The 8427-nt window shown below is 37.8% G+C and overlaps 1 long non-coding RNA gene across 1 annotated transcript; it reads left to right on the top strand.

The window, feature by feature from the left end:
• The first annotated feature begins 1970 nt into the window (after positions 1-1970).
• LOC307060577 lies at positions 1971-7774 on the top strand. Its single transcript, XR_013811153.1, has 3 exons — positions 1971-1981; positions 3405-3437; positions 7342-7774. It is a non-coding gene; the product is annotated as an uncharacterized lncRNA (long non-coding RNA).
• The last annotated feature ends 653 nt before the right edge of the window (positions 7775-8427 follow it).

The following is an 8427-nucleotide window of genomic DNA, read 5'->3' as shown; positions in this document are numbered from 1 at the left end:
TGGCTTCCAAGTTAGAGCTACTCAGATTCAGAACCTGGCTGTACCACTACTAGCTGAGTGACCTTGGACAAGTTGCTTTATAATTTCATCTGCAACCAGGACAAAACAGTGCCTAACTTGGTTGACTCATTGTGAAGGATAAATGAAAATGTGACGCAATGCCTGTTCATAGCTATGATGGGAGAAGAATTAAAATGAAGTACCTTTTTTAGTGTGATTTTTACCAGTGAAGAAGTTGAGAAGATAATGATTGTCCTCCCTGAAATTAAACAAAACGTAATCAGGAAGCTCTGAATGAGTAATAAAACTGCCCTCTGGTCTTAAATATCTGCTTTGCTAGGGAGACGTCCTCAGAAGTCCAACTGAAGCAAGTCAGAGCTCTGTCCTGAAAGAGGATGCGCTATGTGTTGATATTAATGTAACAATCTCTATAGCCCCTGGAAAATTGTGGCTACCCGAGAAACACTGAACAAAATCTTGGTTGAAGGCAAACATATTTTAGAAAGAAAGAGCTTCTTGATTTAGTTTACTTGAGAAGCTCAGAGTATTTCTCAGTTAGCTTTCTCTTCCTTTCAAATCCCTAGGCTCAACCTGGGCCTGTTTTCCTACTAAGAAATGTCTCTGCCCGGACTCCTGAACAAATATATTCCAGAGGAGTATCATTAACCGAGCTGATACGGGAACTAAACAAACAGGGTGAATCAGCTTGAATTCACGAAGGCTGGCAACAAGTCAGTTTCTTTCTCTGCTTCTCCACTTGTTTTTTCAGTGTACCTGATTACTAGAGACTGGTATGTCCTGATAGCAGAAAACAGGAAGCATATCAAAGCAAGAGGTTGTTTGTCTCCTGACCTGCTCCTGTACAACAAGAAACAGTTTTTGTTGACTTGGATACACGTGCTATTAGGCAGCAAAGCAGAGGATGGCAGTTACAGGTGTCAGTACTAGGGATGATTTTTTTTTTTTTTTTTAAATCACTGAGGCAGGGCACCCCAGTGGCAATTGAAAGGGCTAGGACATTTTTTTTTTTCCCTCCTGAATTGTACAAGTTTAAAAGGAATGTTCGTCTTCTGACCTAGAAAAAGAATCTTAACTGGAATGTGGACATTTTATTTGTCCTGTTATATGTATTAATTTGAAATTGTACACACAGTGTTATCTCCTTTTGTTGTATTTTCTCCTGAGATATTATCTTGGATCTTACACTTGTCCATTCTTAGACCTTAACATATGCATATCACTCTAGTAGGAAAATACTCTGCTCAGCTTAAACATGTGTATTTTACTTGTTATATGAAATTTGTGGAGTATAAGAAAGTTTAATCTCTATTTTAATTAAGTTCAGAAATAGTTGGAATGTTTTTTCCCATGAGTGAGATTGATGAGAAAAATTAAAGCAAGCGATAGACTCTTTTTCAACCAAAATATTTGGAACTTCAGTTTAAATTGGTGGAGGTTATGAAAGGTAGTATGGATTTAAAGAGACAGGTGGATTTTCTCAACATCTAAAAGGTAGCTGACTAAGCTGCTAAACAGAAAAAAATGTGAAAAAGGCGTCTTTAAAAAATATATTTCCCAATGAAAAAAATTAATATACAAAGAAAAAGGCTATTCCTAAAATCGTGAAGTGCTTCTATCTCCTAGAAATAAAACTAGGACATCCCTTTTCTCTTCTTTCTTGCACCCTTTCTGATGGCTACGCCAGGACTACGCTGGTGGGGATAACGTTTTCTGGGACTGTCAGCTAACAGTACAGAAATGATTGGCATTTGGTGTCTGTGTACATTTATCTTTCAAAGGCCCACCCATAGGAGGTTTTCAATTACCAGTTAAATAAGTGAATACAAGAATGAGTAAACGGGAGACCTTGGTTGCTACTTTAACCTAAGCCTGACCCTTATTTATTATGTTTTGTGACTTTTAGCAAGTTACTTTACTCATGGCTCTGAATCTGTAAAGTCGAGTGAATGACACCTACCATGTAAGTACTTCATAAATGTTTATTGAATATTTGAATTAATCACTAGATTCAATTCAGATATACTAGATCCAACTTTCTGGAGTCTGGCGTCTGGGGATTTGCCCCTTTAACAAAATCTGGTGGTGATACTTATGCACCCAAAGTTTGAAAACCACTCTTTTAAACTCTACTGTTTACTGGGCAGGGCACTGTGGTATATGCTGAAGGCAGTCGTAAAATAAATCAGACTGTCTCTGTCTTCAGTAGGTTTACATATAGTTAAAGGATAGATATAATGTGAACAAGCACAGAGGAAGGAGAGGTGGCTTTGAAGGACTCGTGAAACTTCTTAGGGATCTAGCAATTTTTAAGGGATGAAGTTTTTTTTAAAAAATGCCTAAATCAATAGGTATTACATGGTAAATGCAGAACTATTAGTATTGTTATTTCTTACTAATCTGTTAAGGACAGGGTCTGTATTTTTCAGTAGCTCTTCTCCAGCCAATTTATACATTTCTTTGGGTGATTAGATTACCTTTTCTGAAAGATTTTTGTGATTTTTTACAATTTTGTCCTGTGATAGAGTTCTCACAGGCGTTTTTCTCTTTCTGTAGGCCAACTTATGCATTTTCTTATTTTTTAAAAAATATTTATTTTATTTTATTTTTTGGTTCCGTTGGGTCTTAGTTACGGCATGTGGGCTCTTCTTGCGGCATGCGGGCTTCTCTCTAGATGAGGCATGCGGGTTTTCTCTCTCTAGTTGTGGCGCGTGGGCTCCAGAGCGCATGGGCTCTGTAGTTTGCGGCACGTCGGGCTCTCTCGTTGAGGCACGCGAGCTCAGTAGTTGTGGCATGCGGGCTTAGTTGCCCCGCGGCATGTGGGATCTTAGTTCCCTGACTAGGGATCGAAGCCGCATGCCCTGCATCGGAAGGCAGATTCTTTACCACTGGACCACCAGGGAAGTCCCTGTGCATTTTCTTATTTCCATTTTGTGACTCCGAAAATTTTTTCATGAAAATAAAATTCTAATACAAACTCACATTGTAGCCTGTTGAATCCTTGAACTCATTACATGATTTAAGAAAACTCACTTTTGGGCTTCCCTGGTGGCGCAGTGGTTGAGAGTACGCCTGCCGATGCAGGGGACACGGGTTCGTGCCCCGGTCCGGGAAGATCCCACATGCCGCGGAGCGGCTGGGCCCGTGAGCCATGGCCGCTGAGCCTGCGCGTCCGGAGCCTGTGCTCCGCAACGGGAGAGGCCACAACAGTGAGAGGCCCGCGTACCGCAAAAAAAAAAAAAAAAAAAAAAACTCACTTTCTAAACTGTAGAAAAGAAATCCATTTAGTTAACTCTTGTTCAGTCAGGTTTTTCTGGCTTGTGGATTATTCAGATTCTTTGCTCCACATTTACAGCTTTCTTTTTGTCTGTTGTTTTGCTTCTTAGGCATGAATAGAGAAAGAGAAAGAAGCAGATCTGGTAAGATTTAGCATGGGAACTGATGGCTAAACTAAGGCTCAGCTTAGAGAATTCTGTTGATATTAGAGAGGGTGTCACAGTTTTATCTTATTAGCAAAGGTGTGACCTAGTGATCCTGGCACGTTAGGATATCGAGCAGAGACTTTGACCTTTGATCCTGCTACTCATTTACTGTGTACCTTGTGCCAAACCAATCAGTCTAATCGTGTAATAGGGAAAATACCTACATAATTTTGGATTCATGGTCCAAAGGGATGTCCTTAAAAGGAATTTAAAGAATTCACTGATTGTGATTACAATATTCTAGATACTAAACAAGAAACCTCAAAAAAATGTACCTTCTCTCCTAAGATATTGCTGAGCTGAAACTGGAAATGGGCTTTTTTCTCTCCCTTTTCAGTATTCGTGTAACAGTAACACTAGGTACTATATAAAATGTTTTAGAATTAATGATTTTGTTCTTATAAATTTAAAGGACACTTTTTATACACATTTTATAGTGTGTAAAACTGTCACAGAACTTGACATAGAGGATTAATTAGCTAAATAATGCTGAAATGAGGACTAAAATAGTTTTTCTGATTTCCTGTTCACCAAAATGACATGCTCTAAATAAGAGCATTTTTGTTCTATTTATGGAAGTCTGATATACCTATAGTCTATTGTTATCATGTGTTTAATTTTTGTTTTTAATTCAAATGGGGCAGATGGTATGTTAAACAAAACCAAAGATTTAGGACTAAGCAGGAAACTTCTGAATCTTAAGGAGGAATTCTTGATGCGTTTGTAGCATAACAGAGTCCCACTTGCTAGCACAAACAGCCAAAAGTTTAAATTTTAAACTAAATTTAAATTGAGGAAAAGTAGAAAAGCACACTGATCAGATAGTCTTAAGATTTGGATTCACCACCTACTAAGTGACCTTGGATGTGTCATTTCCGCTTCTTTAGCCTCCACTTCTTAATCTACAAAATACACTATTACATAGTAATACCTCTCCTATTACTTGAGAGTGATTTTGAGGGTCAAAAATATGGTGGAAGTTTGTAACATGAGCTGTAACAGTATTAGTGATTTATCACTAGTATAAAGCCATATGTAGCTGCTATATTATTAGCTCTTATATTGTTAGCAAATGAAATTGACTTTATCTTTTAGAGGTAAAATGACTTCAAAAGGAGGTTTTTAAAAAAGGTCTAAAATCCTTGAGATTAAAAGAATCCAAAAGTCATTTGTTGCCAGAATCAAAAGGGAGGTTTTTAATTCAGCTTCTAAATTATCAAAAGATAGAAGCAGGTAAAATGTGAAGCTTCTGTTCACAGATTTCACAACACACGGAAGGAATACTGAAGACAGAGGGGAGACAGGCTTTAGTGCAGACCTGGACACCTGGGAAAGCAAATAGTCTCCTGAGGTCTCTTCTACTATTGTAAGGTCCATGAGTATACAAGGTCTGATTGTATAATAGGTGCTCAATAAATATTTGTCGAATAAGTGAATGAATGAATGATAAGTAAATACAAATGCATCTACTTCTCCCTTGGCTGCTTCTCCTGTTGGAAGGCTTAATCTTTTAACATTGGAATTCCACAAGAAACATCTTAACCAAGTCATGTGTTTGGGCCAATCTGTTTCCAGGCTTGTTTGTGTTTTTCACATTCTTTTTTTGGCCTGCAATATTATTCTGTGACCTCTTTCCAGTAGGTCATTCAGTTGGGCCCCAAGGAAGTTAGTAAATTAAACTTGATTTGAAATGAAATACTTATAGGGTGTGTGGCTTGGATTGGAATCAAATTAGGTCTGGCTAATCTTATTTTGGTTTAATCTATGTGGGAAAGAATAGACATAGAGGAAAAACAAACAGAAAATAGTGGAAACTATTCTTGTATAATGATAAGCAGTTTTCGTAAGGAATAGTTCCGAGGGCCAAAACCTAAATTATTTTTATTAAAAGTTTGGGGACGAGATTCAGCAATGGAAAGATTCACTTCGCCAGTCGTCATAGCTGGTGTTTACTTTTCTAGCTTTCCCAAGCCAGAGACTCTCTAGGCTTTTAAAACGTGGATACTCCATACACAAGGCATGTTACTTAATATAGTGCATGCTTTTTAATCTTCTCCAGGGCTCTGGAAATGGAAAAGCCCAATCTTTGGGAAACCTCAGCTACTAGGGAGGCAAAAAAAGTTTCTAGTCAAATCATCCAGACTCAATCTTGAGTCTCTTATGCAGTTTTATGGTGAAGAAATGTTGAGAAGGTGCTCTCGATTCCTGCACTAGGAATTTCTTTAAAGCTGACTTTCCCCCCTTCCGTCATTTCCAACTTGCACTGTATTGGACCACAGAAGACTTAACCTTGGCGCTCAGAGTTCAGGAAATCCCCTTTCCGAACTGGCTGAGAGCATTTGAATAAAATGGGAAACTTCTTCAAAGCTACCTGGGAAGGGGGACCGCAGGAAGGAGCAAGTGAAACCTTCAGAGTGAGAACCCTTTTGTTTGGAGCTCTGACTGGGGCCTGGGGAGTCTGAACGGGATTGTTTCTTGAAGAGAATTTCATGTGATTGCCTAATAGGTTCTTACAAAGGAGAGAATCAAGATGTACCATTTGGAGTTTCTGGACTGTAATAATATTGTTCCTGACGATTGCATTTCCCCTCCCATAGAAGTCAGTATTTTGTTCATTTAATAAAGCAAATTAAGTTTTCACTTTAAAAAGGGGGAAGAGTGACTACATTATTTCTAACTTTTCATGTTTGACCTGCGGATTAAAGGGGTGAGTTAAGGTACTGAAACATGGGGCAGATGATATGGAATTTTTTCAGTGCTTGCTACAGGGTTTTAAGTACCCTGTCTCCCCACTTAGTTGCCTGATGTTGTTGAAGGTTTCACTTGCCTGAGTAGAGGGTAATAATAATGGTTTTTTTCTGTCTAAAGGAGACGACTAGACCAAATGATTTTATACAGTTCTTTTAAGAACTCATAAATGATTCCAAAGCAGCAAATGAATTTTGGTTTTGGTTAATTTTCCAGGAGCAAATCTAGTTAGTGGCAATCTTCTAAAAGTATAAAGGACTTTTGGCTGCTTCAGCAATACTTAAGTATTTTAAAAATTATTTTGTTATGTGATATTTTCTGCATGTAAAATTATGCATATATGTACAATTATTCCCACACCTGTAAAATACATATTATACACTGTTGATATAGGTTTGAAAATAAGAAAATGAAGATCCCAGTACATACAGACCAGCTAAAGAAATAATATATTCTGTACTTTTTTACTGGAGTTACAGAGGTTTTAGAGTAAATGCTGTTCCCCCAGAAAGGGCACCATGATTTCATTTTCTGTTTTAGGAAAAAAGAGAGGGTTACCATTTCATTTGTTCGGTTCTGATTCTCCCTAATAACTAGCTTTTTTGTTTTTGCTTTTAGATATTGTATCTTAGAAATGTAAACTTATTGGCTCAGGCACTGTTGATAATGTTTTGCTTAAAGTAGTTGTTGCTAATGGGAAAATGGTTAGATATGCTAATTCTAATAAATGATCTTTTTAAAGGGTTTATAAAAATATGGACAGACACATGCAGATGCCTTAAATCTTTTCTGAAACAAGGCGATGTATGAATAAGATTTTAAAGTGCTCACTTTGTTAAAGTTTAAAAGGGAGAAATACACAGTTGCATGTCTAGTATAATCACAGCTACTCATCATGGCAGGAAGAAGAATTAAACATTTGTCCATATCTCTGGGTGGTAGAATTCTCTTTCCTCTTTTCACTGTCATATTTCCCAAACTTTGAGCATATTTGTTCTTATAATGGAAAAGTCTCTTTTACTTTTATGAAAATAAATTGATTGTTGCTGCAGTTTCCATGATGCCCAAGAGCTTATTCTAGTTGCATTTCTAGTGTGCTGCTGCCACCTCGTGCTTTCTGCAACCCATTACAGTGATCAGAGAAGAAAGGAAAATCCTTAGGAAGGTGGATATTTCCTCGGAGATGAATTTTCATAGTGTAGGAAGATGAGAGGGAAACATGTTTCAGATACATGAAAGGTACATTGTGTGTGTGTGTGAGAGAGAGTGAGAGAGCTTTCTAAGGGTTTGGGGGATTGTTTACTAATGATATCTGTATTAAAATTATATTTTATGACTAGGACTTGCAACCTGGCAAAGGAGAAGAGGAAAGATCTTGGTTTCAGTGCTGATAACAATAAACTCCTTAGTAAGGGCTTAAAATATATTTTGATACTTTCTATCCTCGCCTGTTTTTTAAAATGTATTCCCTTAACTTGTGCCTAGAAAGCTCTAGGTGGCTTGTTCAATGTGCTTCTTTAAATTAAATCGCCTGCTGTGTTTACATGACTGTTTTTCTGTTTTCACATTATCATTCCAGACGACATTCCATTTGTTCAGTGCCTCAAACTATTTATATGGTCTGCTGCCCTGGAGTTATGCTGAGCTCCTGAAAGGAGTGTCTTACCTGGAACTTTGGCCTTCCTGTTGGAGCGTAAACAAGCCCAATTCGGTAACTTGTCTGAGGAGCTCTCAGATCTTTCTTTTTAGGAATTTATTTAAATACGTTTGATTTTGAAATGGTCTTTAAAGAACCTGGATCCAGATGACTTAGATTGGTCATTTGGGCAAGCATCTATTTCTAGGATGATAGCGGAACAGTGTTTCCCAGCTCTCTTAAATACTGACAGCACCAGGCCTAAGGCAGACTTTTTTTTTATCCTTTGGACTCCCGCTTTGCCTTGAAGAATTATGACTGTGACTGAAACCACAGTTACAATCTCAGAGAGCTTGAAAGGCACAGAAAACAAGTTTATTGAGCACCCACTACAGGGCAGGCCTGGTACAAGGCTTTTTTTTTTACCTATATAGTCACATATAGCCGTGAGTAAATCACATATAGCCGTGAGTAAAAACTGTGAGATATGTACTATACTCCTCATCCCACATTTGAGGAAACTGAGATCAGAGATGAAACAGC

Source organism: Hyperoodon ampullatus (genome assembly GCF_949752795.1).
Source record: "Hyperoodon ampullatus genome assembly, chromosome: 11".
Classification (NCBI taxonomy): domain Eukaryota; kingdom Metazoa; phylum Chordata; class Mammalia; order Artiodactyla; family Ziphiidae; genus Hyperoodon; species Hyperoodon ampullatus.
This window is presented reverse-complemented; position numbering and strand designations above follow the sequence as displayed.